At 36.1% G+C, this 11,769-nt stretch overlaps 1 long non-coding RNA gene across 1 annotated transcript; it reads left to right on the top strand.

Moving 5' to 3' along the window:
* Nucleotides 1-333: 333 nt before the first annotated feature.
* LOC148855013 (uncharacterized) lies at nt 334-4,013 on the top strand. The gene is made up of 2 exons (XR_016094999.1): nt 334-945; nt 3,697-4,013. It is a non-coding gene; the product is annotated as an uncharacterized LOC148855013 (long non-coding RNA).
* The last annotated feature ends 7,756 nt before the right edge of the window (nt 4,014-11,769 follow it).

The following is an 11,769-nucleotide window of genomic DNA, read 5'->3' as shown; positions in this document are numbered from 1 at the left end:
CGACTCGGCGGGATCTCTTGCGGGTAGACGCTCATGCGTATACTAAGGTCGGAATTCTAGATCTTTACATGCCATCCGAACCATCCCAGCCGTCTGATCATTTGGTCATCCGCTAGTTTTGGCGATCATCAAGTGGGCCACTAGTCCTATTGCCTGGATCACTAACAGTAAGATCTGGCACAGAAAAGTAGATGTCCCCACCAATTGGACGGTTGAAACATTTCCGCAGTCTGTTGTACGTATTATTTTTAGCAGACTAGCGGATCCGGAGTCGCACGTTAGGATGGTAGCCCTTAATCCGTTATTTATCACTGTTTATGTCTTGTATTGTCCAGAATCAGATGGTTTCTCCCAAAAAAAAGCCCTAGTTTTTTTAGCGGGAAACGGCGAGCGAGACCCCTATGAATTCATCACAGATTTCATCGTGTCTCCTCCTTCCCTCGTCGATTAACCGCCGTACCAACTGTTCTTCGAATTAATCGTTTTCAAGGAATGAGGACATGGGATGAGGCGATGAAATTTTCAACGGGAGAAGCTTTCATTGGATGCTCTGGAAAAACTAACCGAACTTTAAGGACCTGCAAGAATTGCAAATCCCAGTTCGACCCGTTGGTCAGTCACCCCCGATCCTGTCGATTCCACACCGCTCATTTTGGTGATATGCATTCACCTAGAACTCCTTCCGATTCCACACCTGCAAGAATTGCATTGTTGTTTATGGTTCTGATGTTCGAAGTTATGAGTATCATTTAATTTCAACATTTCGAGTTTCATATTTCCTGAAGAAGAAAATTGTAAACTAGTTACCATGAGTGCGTTATACGCTTCCATGTGTTTTTTATTTTTTATTTTTTGCACGTATATCAAGCTCTAGTCCTCTTGTCGCTTGGAGTTCCCCACAGAGTTGCCGCCTTCGTTGATGGAATTGTTTCTGTACTAGCCAAGGTTCCATAACACGCTCCCTCTTTTCCCCCAATTCTTTTCCAACTTCACTTGGACTTATTCTCATGTCAAATTTCTTTCCTCTTTCCCCCTGAAGTATTTCAACAGCATCACCTCCCATAACTGTTTCAGAGCATTCTCAAGATTGAAACCCTTTATGAATTAATAGTGTTTGTCCATGCACTCACCATTCCATTTCTTTGCATGCATTGCTTGATGAATTAATAGCTGCAGAAGAGATCTTTGATAAAACGAATGAAAGTAATGCTATGTCATGTAATTTAATCATTGCTGCTTACATCAGGAATGACGTTGGAATGGAAGCTTGGGGGCAGCTCAATATACATATGGCAGTCTCTTGTCCTTGTCTACATTGAATTGAATCCTCACTAGGGATTACAGTTGCAGCCACTAATTTTATTGGCTGGATTAATTTGTGCTGACACTTCCCCTGGGATGGCATTGTTGGGTCTATTTGGGAAGCATGGAAACTCAAACGAAGTATTTAAATTGTTCCAAGAAATGCATTGTATTAACTTAGAATTGCTTAGTATCTGCACTCAGTCAATGCGGGTATGCAGAATATTCAATGATTTTGTTTTGCGAATTACTGAGAATTTATAAATCAGAATATTCATTTATTGATGTTTTGTCTGGGTTTCAGTGGCTGTCTTACTCTTAGGTTGCTAACCCTTGTATGTAATTATGTATGTGGTGTTTTTATACATGCCTTTGTGAGAAAATGTCCGAGGATATGCCTTTTCATGTGGTTTGGTGGAAAGTAACTACTAGGGCATTGGCTTGGCATAAAAGGTCAGACAAACTTTGCAACTTATCTTGACAATGGTTTTGGAAGGATTCTTGCCCAGTCAAATCACGTTTAGAAGTGTTATTAATTCCTATAGCAACTTACATATCTTAATTTACAGTAAGTACATTAAACCATCAAGAACAATGTCAGATGTGACATTTTCATTAGTACTGCATTGGTTGATTTCATATGCACTGTTGAATGGACACTGGCATGAGAATTGGAATCCAGACATTTCTGGGAATCTGACTTGGCAAGACAAAAAATCAAGGACTCACGGGCACATCTATAAACAAGTATATAATATTAAGATACTCCATACTATGTTGAATTTTAATGTTACAAACCTGTAGTATAAGTGTTTTAAAGTTTACAATTATTACTTAATAACATTTTGCAGGAAAAGTAGCATTCAATGTGTAAATTAAACTGTTCATTTATGTCAAATAAAGCAATAAGAGAGAAAAATGTCACATATAAGTATCCCTTAAGAACCCCATGGAGTGTTGAGCCCATGCATGTCTGGCATGTATACTTCATCCATTTAGAAGAGTCCACGAAACAATATTTCTATACAAACTGTAATGCCTTGGAAGAGGCCCATCTTTTCTTTGATGAGATTTATAAGAAAATGCAGTGTCTTGAAATGCTTTGATCTCAGGTTACTGACATGATTGGTATTGTATTGTAGTTAATCTACCAAAGAAAATGCTGCATTTAGGTTTCCAGCCTAGTGAGTGTTCATTTTTAGTTGTTTTTAAGATGGCCTCAATTTCAGAGTTGCATCAGTTCTACTTTTTGGTAATGTGATTAGGTTACCTTCAAAATCAGTATGTCTGGAGTTCACTTATTGCTTCCTATGCCATCAATTGTCTTTTTTCTGGTGCCTTGATCTTGCCATTAGCATTAATCCTATCATTACCCAGAACAATGTGATATTATATTGGAAACCATTCTTTGTTGCCTGTGCTCACATATGTGATTACAAGAGGTCTTGGAATTGTTCAGAAAAAATGTGATGCGTCAAATCCTGCCTGGTAATTACACTTGCTCAAGCATCCACTCTGAACTAAAGCTACCCTTGGCAAGTTTTGTCCATGGGCTTATCTTAAAAACTAATTTCAAGTATCAAATCCTTCTTGACAATTACTCCATGAGTGGGTTTTATTTGTTTAAGGTGGTTGTTGCTTGGCTAGGATAGATCCCAACTCTTATTATCTTTTGTTGGGAGCCATGGTCATTTCTAAATTCATGGTTCCCTGTGCTGAACACTTCTAGAGCATGATTGGATGGATAAGTTCTCAATGGCAGTGGGGTGTATTAAGGGATTGTTTTGTCTTTGGGTTTTTGGTAAGCAAAACCACCAACATTGAAGCAGTCTTCTCTGAAAAGATTGATTGAAACATTATATGAAATCGAATCATATTGAAATAGGTCAAAAGATTCTTCCTACAGTCATGATTCCCTATGTTGAACATTGCTAGAGCATTATTGGATGAACAAATTATTGATGGTAGTGGGTGTAATATTGTTTCACTTTTGGGTTCTTTGTCAGCAAAACCACCAGCCTTGAAAGTTTCTTCTTTAAAACTGGATTGAAACACCATGTGAGATCTCATCAATACCGAACTAAGTCAGAAGATTCTTTCTGTAATCATTATATCTTTTTTACCATGGTTGTTTGGGTTTCATGATTCCCCAAAAGTTTTTAGCACAATAATTATATCACTGTTCAACAAAAGTCTGGCCACTTTTGAGCATCCAATTTCTTTTCTTTCTTTTCTGTTTGGGCATGTGTTTGCTTGCATTTGTCTTCATTTTCTCCTATAGTCACAGACATGCTGATAATATCATTTCTATGCTCCTGTTATTTGCCGTACTTGTGAAGATAGGTCAAATTGGGTTTTGATCTCCAATTTCTTTCCACTGCTCTACATCCTCAGGAGAAACAAAGAGAAAGTTTGAAAGTGTCTAAACAGGACACCCCCGACTCCGGCAAAGTTTTCCAGTACTGGCATTGTTGTGGTTCTGAAGATCTCTTTGATCCTGGATGCGCTGCTTCTCCTCACTCTTCTTACGATGATTGATACAACTGATGTTGGGTAACAATGACGTTAGAGATTCATCTGCCACAGCTGATGCTGGGATTCTCTTTTGCATGTAATTGACCATTGTTTCATACGGCCATTTCAGGGGCCCATATAAATGAGTTGTTTATCTCTATGTATACAAATACATGTTTTGCTTCTTGTAGAGAAAATTTTCTGATTGTGGATGTGCATCAAGGAAGTTTCAATGACAATAGCAGGAAAAGTTGTAGGTTTAAACCTTGGCATGGTCTTCCTGTTATGTTTTTGAAACTGACTAGAATGAGCTTTTTAGTTACGGTACTGAACACCCTCTCTAATCTTCCACTGTAGGTTCTTGGCCTTAATCCAATCCTACCTTGGAATTGGAGTGGATGGAATTTGAAATCTACCTACCAAATTTACACAAACACAAAAATAAATACATAATGCTAGGGGTGCCATTCTGGGTTGGGATGAATTGGAAACTCGTCAATTTTCAATGGGCCTAAACCCTAATTTGATGAGTTATATGTAGTTAAAATTCTACTCAAGCAACCTGACTTGCAACGTTGCATAATACGATACTCATGCAAGAGTGTGCAGACAATACATAGTCATATATACAATAAATCATCCTATCAAGCAAGGTGAATGCCGACATGACACATGTTCCTTTCAAGATGGTAAGATGGTAAGGAAAGGGATCATATGATTATATGTGTAAGCATAAGGGGCTAAAGTGTTTAGGGGTTAATGTGTCAAGGAAAAGTATGAAAATATGAAATAGGAGAGGTGATTGAAGTGGCTGACCTGAATGATTTATCGCTTATATTTTAATGAATAAATATTTACCAATTACAATAAGAAAATAACTAGCGAGGGGCCCTGCTTCGTCGGGATGGAATGGAACCATCAACCCGTTGATCTGGTCTCTGGTCAAAATCGTTGAATCATTCAACGATTTATTGACCCGAGCAATCGAATCATCAATCTATTGATTTGTTTGATGATTTTTGGCCGTTTTTTATTTTTTTAATTGGGAATCATTCAGGTAACCAGTTCCGTTTTATCCTAATCTCAGTTCTTGACAAAAAATCATTGAATTGATCAACGACCTATTGACTTGGGCGATCAAACCATTGACCCGTTCAATGGTTTTTGGTCATTTTTTTATTTTAAAAATTTTTGTTGTTAAAACGGGCCTTCTGTTCAAACCAGGCAGTCGAACTATCAACCCAAAAACCGGTGGCCAGAACGATTCCATTTTCATGCTATATTAGTCACACGCTCGAATGCCATAACATGTATGCTACTGCTTAATGGACCTCACACACTCTGTTTTTTGCTTGTAATTTTTGTTGTCAGAACAAGTCATCCATTTTTTTTTGTATTTTTAATTGGGAACCGTCCAGGCAACCAGTTCTATTTTACCCCAATCCCGGTCCCTGCCAAAAACTGTTGAATCGATCAACGACCCATTGACCCAAGTGGTCGAATCATCAACCCGTTGACCTGTTCAATGGTTTTGGCTGTTTTTTTTTTTTTTAACTTTTGTTGTTTGAACAGATAGTCCGTTCGAACCAGACGATCGAACTGTCAACCTGAAAACCGATGGTCAGAGCGGTTCCATTTTCGGGTCGTATGAGTCACACGCTCGAATGACATAACATCATGGTTTTTAAAACCGACTTACAGACCGAACTGGTTAGGGGTTCGGTTATAGTGTCGAACGGTCCAACAGTTCGAATCGAACAATTGGCCTGTTCTAACAAAAAAATTAAAAAATGGTCAAAACCATTCAAACGGTTCGAACGGTTTGATATCTAGTTATTAACAATATTTGTAATAACTATTATATATTTATATAATTAGATATATATATATATATATATATAATTATCTAAGAATATTTATATAATTTTAAAACTGACCTGGAGACCAAACCAATCAGGGGTCCGGTTACCGGGTCAAACAGTCCAAGTGTTCAAATTGAACGGTCAGCCCGTTCTAACAAAAAAATAAAAAAAAATAGTCAAAATCGTTCAAACTGTTTGATATCTAGTTATTAACAATATTTATAATAACTATTATATATTTATATAGTTAGATAAATATATATCTAATTTGATGAAGGAAGATTTGGCCCGACCTCACAGTTATGCGACACGTGGCAAAGGCAACAGCTCGGCACAAAAGCAAGCCTAAGGCCCGAGCACCAAGGGGAGAAACCAACGGTCCGAACTCCCTGCAAGGGGCCCGAACTCACCCTTGGCCCCAAACCAAAAAGTAATCCGAACTGGCTTGCCTTGTAACAGTTCGGGACATACTTCGCCGAACTGGCCTGCCTTGTAACAGTTCGGGATACACCTCGCCGAATTGGCCTGCCTTGTAACAGCTCGGGATACCCCTCGTCGAACTGACCTTCCCTATACATACCTCCAAACTCAAGACTTCGTCTCGCTCACCACTCCACCACATCACCTTTAGGGCACCAAAACCAAACAAACCGTACTACGCCTGACACCGAGGAAGTCCGTACCTGAGGGCGCCGCACCCGACTGACTTGGGATCTGACACTTGACAGCCGCACTCTAAACGGCCACCTGCCACCGCCTCCTGACACCGCCATCTCCAGTTAGAGAGACGGTTAGGTAGTGACGGTTCTGTCCCTACAGAAAGGACGATGCCCGAATTGACAGACGCAAGGGTAATCATACCCGACCTGACAAGGGCCTCGGAACGAGTGTGTGAGGTGATTATAAAAGGCCCCCTGCCCCCAACAAACAAGGTATGTGAACTTTGCGCTATCTAGTCTACACTTTGCCTTTGAGAGATTACTGACTTGAGCTTCGGAGTTATCACACCGGGTTCCCCCCGGAGTTCTCTCATCTTTCCCGTTTCAGACTCCCCAACGCTCCAGCTCAGAGGCGAATTCGTTGATAGCTAAGACCGGCCGGATTGCGCTCTATCATAATTATCTAACAATATTTATATAATTAGATAATTATATATCTAATTATCTTATATATATTTATTAATAGGAAATGGGTTGCTCTCACGTGAAAATCTACTTGCACGAGTAGATGACCCAAATGTTTGGGTAAAATGGGTCAACCTACGATGTCATAATTAAATAATAAAAACATAAGCCTCGTACACAAAGGCTCCCACCAATAAAGGGTTTGAGAGGGATATATCTATGCATGCAGCCTTACCTCTCTCTGTTTATACACAGAGAGGTTGTTGCCAAGATTTGAATACTCGTCACCTAAATTGCAATGGAGCAACCCAACCATTGTGCCAAGGGCTACAAGAATTGTTTTTGTTAAAATAATAAAAATTAAAAACATATAAAAACACAAAAAATATAAGAAAAAGCTCAACACTTCTCTAATGTTATACATTTATGACATTATAAAAAGATAAATGTCATACATAAGAGTTTTTTTTTTTGTTACTTATAGGAATGGAATAGAAAGTTTAAAGCTACCAAAAAATGAAAGCATTCTTCTTTTAGAGTCATGTGAGTCAACTCATGTTGTCATATTTAAACAATAAAAATTAAAAATTCGATAAAAATCAAAATTATAGATAGTACAAAAATTTTGTAAAAAAATATGCATAAATCCCTGATATTCTATATTTATATATTACACAAAAATATATAAATACTAGAAATGTTTAAATTGAACATTCTATAACATACCGGAAAGCTTTCAGGTAAATATAACCTTCTATAACTTTCTATGACAACATGGGTATGTCTCTATTACTTGGTTTCATGGATTTGATAAAGATATTGTTATTATTATTACTATTATTATTAGTAGTAGTAGTAATAGTGGTAGTAGTAGTAGTAGTAATAGTAGTAGTAGTAGTATCCACCAACACCCATTGACATTGCACACAACTTTATTTTCAGCTAAACCTATTCATAGGTTTGGGGTAGGCTGGGTTTTGCCTCTTTATTAATAAAAAATGATCAGGCCCGAGCCTGAGCCTAGTCCTTATATAAAGTAGGAAGATCAATTTGAAAAGAGATATTATAATATATTAATTATATTATTAATATTATATATTAATAATATATTATATTTTTAGGGTTAAAGACTTAAATATACCTTGAGGTGTCTAAATGGACTTAAAATGCCTTACTACCATTGTGTTAGATGACATTGTTAAAATTTGAAACAATGTCATCTTCAACTTGAGTTTGAGTCTTGAGCAATGTTTTAAAAACCGACCCAAAGGCCAAATTATTTTGCCTCTGGGTTGCGGGTCACCAGTTTGATCGGTCGGGTTGGATGATTCAGACCATGCCACATCAGCATATATATATGTATTAATACATACATACATACATACATACATATATATATATATATATATATGTGTGTGTGTGTGTGTGTGTGTGTGTGTGTGTGTGTGTGTATAAATATATATTTTAGCAATAAATAATGTAAAAATATGTTTTAGATATGTTCTATGTATATTTTATATTTAATTTGTTTTCTAATTCAGTTATTAATTTTTTATTTATAGTAATATTAAAAATATTAAAAATTACAATTTGAGGTCAAAAAAGGGTTTTTTTTTTTGCAAAAATAACGGGACAAGGCGTCGTTGGGATGCATAGATCTTGAAAAGCTACCCAAAATTAAAAAAGTATTCCAATCAAACATCGGAGTGCAAAGTTATGGCCTCCGAAAGTTTGTGTGCATTGAGTGTGCAGCCCGTGACCCAGTCACCAGTCAAATGGGTCAATAGTCGAACGGTTCTTGACCAAGTAAACGGTTTTGACCATTTAACGGGTCTTGACTGAACTAGACCCAGAATCCTGGTCGGGTGATGATTTGAATGGTTCAACAAACCAGGTTAATGGCGAGTTGAAAACATTGGTCTTGAGACCCCCCTACAAACTTCATCGTCCCTCCAAACAAATCTAAGCTCCTTTATGACTTAAGAAATGAACCCCATATCTTCCTGAAGTTCCTTCTTCATAACATAACCAAGGCTGCTATTGTGAAAATATATATGTTATGCCAATTATGTTGTTCTTTATCCAACCACTGAATCCAAATTTGATGTTTTCTTGAAACGTGCTATGCTATTGCAACATTGAAATAAGTTCATTTAGAAAAGCTTTTGTTTTATTCTTCCTTCAACTCTGATATCTATGAGTAGAGTAAACCTTTTAAAACAAATTATTCAGTAGTTCGATTCAACAAGTCTATTGCAGAAAAAGGGGGGTTTTGGAGCCATTTGTAATTGTTGTTTTGAAGTTGAGAAGCAGCTACAAAATTTGCTTTTGATGTTAGAATTTCTAGTTAAGTGGATGGATTACTGGAGTTTCCTTTTTCTCAATGATCATTAACAGTGATTAGGGGTGGCCACGAGCCAAGCTCTTCACGAGCTACTCAAGCTCAGCTTGGCTTGGTTTCAATTGAGCTTCGAGCCAAACTCGAGCCCAATTTACATGCTCAATTATATATATATATATATATATATATATATATATATATAATAAAATTATAGAAAATAATATATATAATAAAAATATTATAATTTTTAAATATCAAATAAATAATATTTTTTATATATAATATTTTTAATTTTATAAAGCATTTTTTCTCAAGTTGAGCTTGAACTCGAGCCTTGTACAACATTGGCGAGCCGAGCTTGAGCCTCGTACTATTTGGCTCGGCTTGGCTTGAATCCACCCCTAACAGTGATCAAATGGAAGGTGAATTTTGAAAAAAGAAAACTCAGCAGGTGTTTGGAACCAGAGCATTTCGCAAGCATTCCATTTTGTTGATGTGGCACACGATGTGTCATGTGTGCCACATCAACAATTAAATGGAATTGGTAAAAAAATAGCATTTGACAACCCTATTTCTAAAAAAAAAAACTATTTTTGCAATTATTAGCTTTGGGATTCGAGAAAGAAGGGTTTATTGAAATGTCGAATTTTTGTGAATCGCCTTAGTTGTCCTAAATCACCCTGGTGACATGGCACATTGAAATTTGAAAAGGAAAAATTTCCGGTTAGTACCATGTACTTTGGGCCTAGTGCCATTTTGGTCCCTGAACTTTAAAATGTGACATCCAATACCCGAACTTTCAAAATGTGTCAATTTAGTACCTATCATTAGTAGCCCGTTGGTTATCCATATCACATGATGACATGTGCAGTTTTAAACTTTTAAGATGTCAAAACTATCATTCTAAAAACACTGTTCATTGTCTTATACCTTGAGAGTTGAGACTAAAACAGTGTTGTGACTATCATTCTGAAAACTATCATTCTAAAATCAGATCTTGAAGAGAGATTGCTGGAGAGAGACGAGACGGTAGAGAGAGAGAGAGAGAGATGAGGGGTGCTTGTAGAGCTTATCGATTCCGTTCTTGATGTCTTAAGGAAGGAGGCTGAGAATTGTGATTGTCTTTAGGGATTTCAAGTAGAGGTATCAATTGGATTGGATTTGATCCAACCCGATCCAATCCAATGTGAGTCCACTTACAAATGGATTGGATCCAATCTAGTTCAAATCCAATACAAACAAAATCCAATCAAATCCATTAAAATGTAAATGGATTGAATTGGATCCAATCCAAACCGAATGAAATATAAAAAATTATATAAAAAAAATAGAACATATAAAAAATTATAAAAATATATTAAAATGAAGAAAATCTAAAAATTACAAAAATATACCTTTTTGGCAATGAAATAGAACTTCTGCAAAAGTGCTTTCATAAAAGTACTTTTATAAAAGTATTTTTGTAGAAATGATTTTGTAAAATTACTTTTGTAGAAGTGCTTTTATAAAAGTACTTTCTTGGAAGTGTTTTTATAAAATTGCTTTCATAAAAGTGCTTTTGTAAAAATGCTTTCATAAATGTACTTTTGCAGAAGTTCTTTATAAAGGTACTTCCATAAAGGTGCTTTCATAAAAGTTCTTTCATAAAAGTGCTTTTATAAAAGTACTTTTATAAAAGTGCTTTTATAAAAGTACTTTTATAAAAGTGCTTTTGTAAAAGTGATTTCATACAAGTGCTTTTGTGTAAAAATACTTCTATAGAAGTGCGTTTACAAAAGTACTTTTGTAAAAGTGCCTTTATTGAAGTGCTTTTATAAAATTGCTTCTATAAAAGTAATTTTTGTAAAAGTGCTTTCATAAAAGTACTTTTCATAAAATTACTTTTATAAAAGTGCTTTGTAAATGTGTTCTCATAAAATGCTTTCATAAAAATATTTTAATAAAAGTGATTTTATGTCGGCTTTAGTTTTGTTCAATTTCAAATTAGACAAGGGTTTGACATCATGATTGGATTATAGGAAATTTGGTTTAGGTTCAATTCAAACCAATTAAAACATGGACCAATTTATTTTGGATTGACCCAATTCAATAATTATAATGGACTGTCCAAATCTGATTTGATAAGATTTGGATCAGATTGAATCCAATCCAAAACTTGTCGATCAAGACCCTAATTTTAAGTTTGTCACTCTTTAGGTGGAGGAACTGGTTTTGGTGTGGGTACTTTGTTCATTTCAAAGATAAGGGAAGAGTACCCTAATCGGATGGTGCTCGCATTTTTTGTCTCCCCCTCCCCAAGGCTGAGTTTGGAAGGAGTACAAATGCAAATATGTAGAGCGCAAAATCTTATATTTTGTATTATTTTGTATGTATTTATACTGTATATATTTGTATTTGTACTCTTCTAAAACTAAGCCCAAAAGTTTTTGGATACGGTGGTTGAGCCATACAATGCAACCCTTTTTGTTCGTTAGCTTGTAGAAAACACAAATGAGTATATGGTTGTTGATAATGAAGCTTTGTATGATATTTGCTTCAGGACTCTCAAGCTTACTACTACCGGCTTTTGCGATTTGAATCATTTGATCTCTGCAACCATGAGTGGTGTCACCATTGTCTCATAGTT

Source organism: Nelumbo lutea, chromosome 4 (genome assembly GCF_056320005.1).
Source record: "Nelumbo lutea isolate HS-2025 chromosome 4, American lotus-T2T, whole genome shotgun sequence".
In the NCBI taxonomy this organism is placed as follows: Eukaryota; Viridiplantae; Streptophyta; class Magnoliopsida; order Proteales; family Nelumbonaceae; genus Nelumbo; species Nelumbo lutea.
The sequence above is the reverse complement of the archived record's forward strand: the minus strand, read 5'-3'. Positions and strand labels throughout refer to the sequence as shown.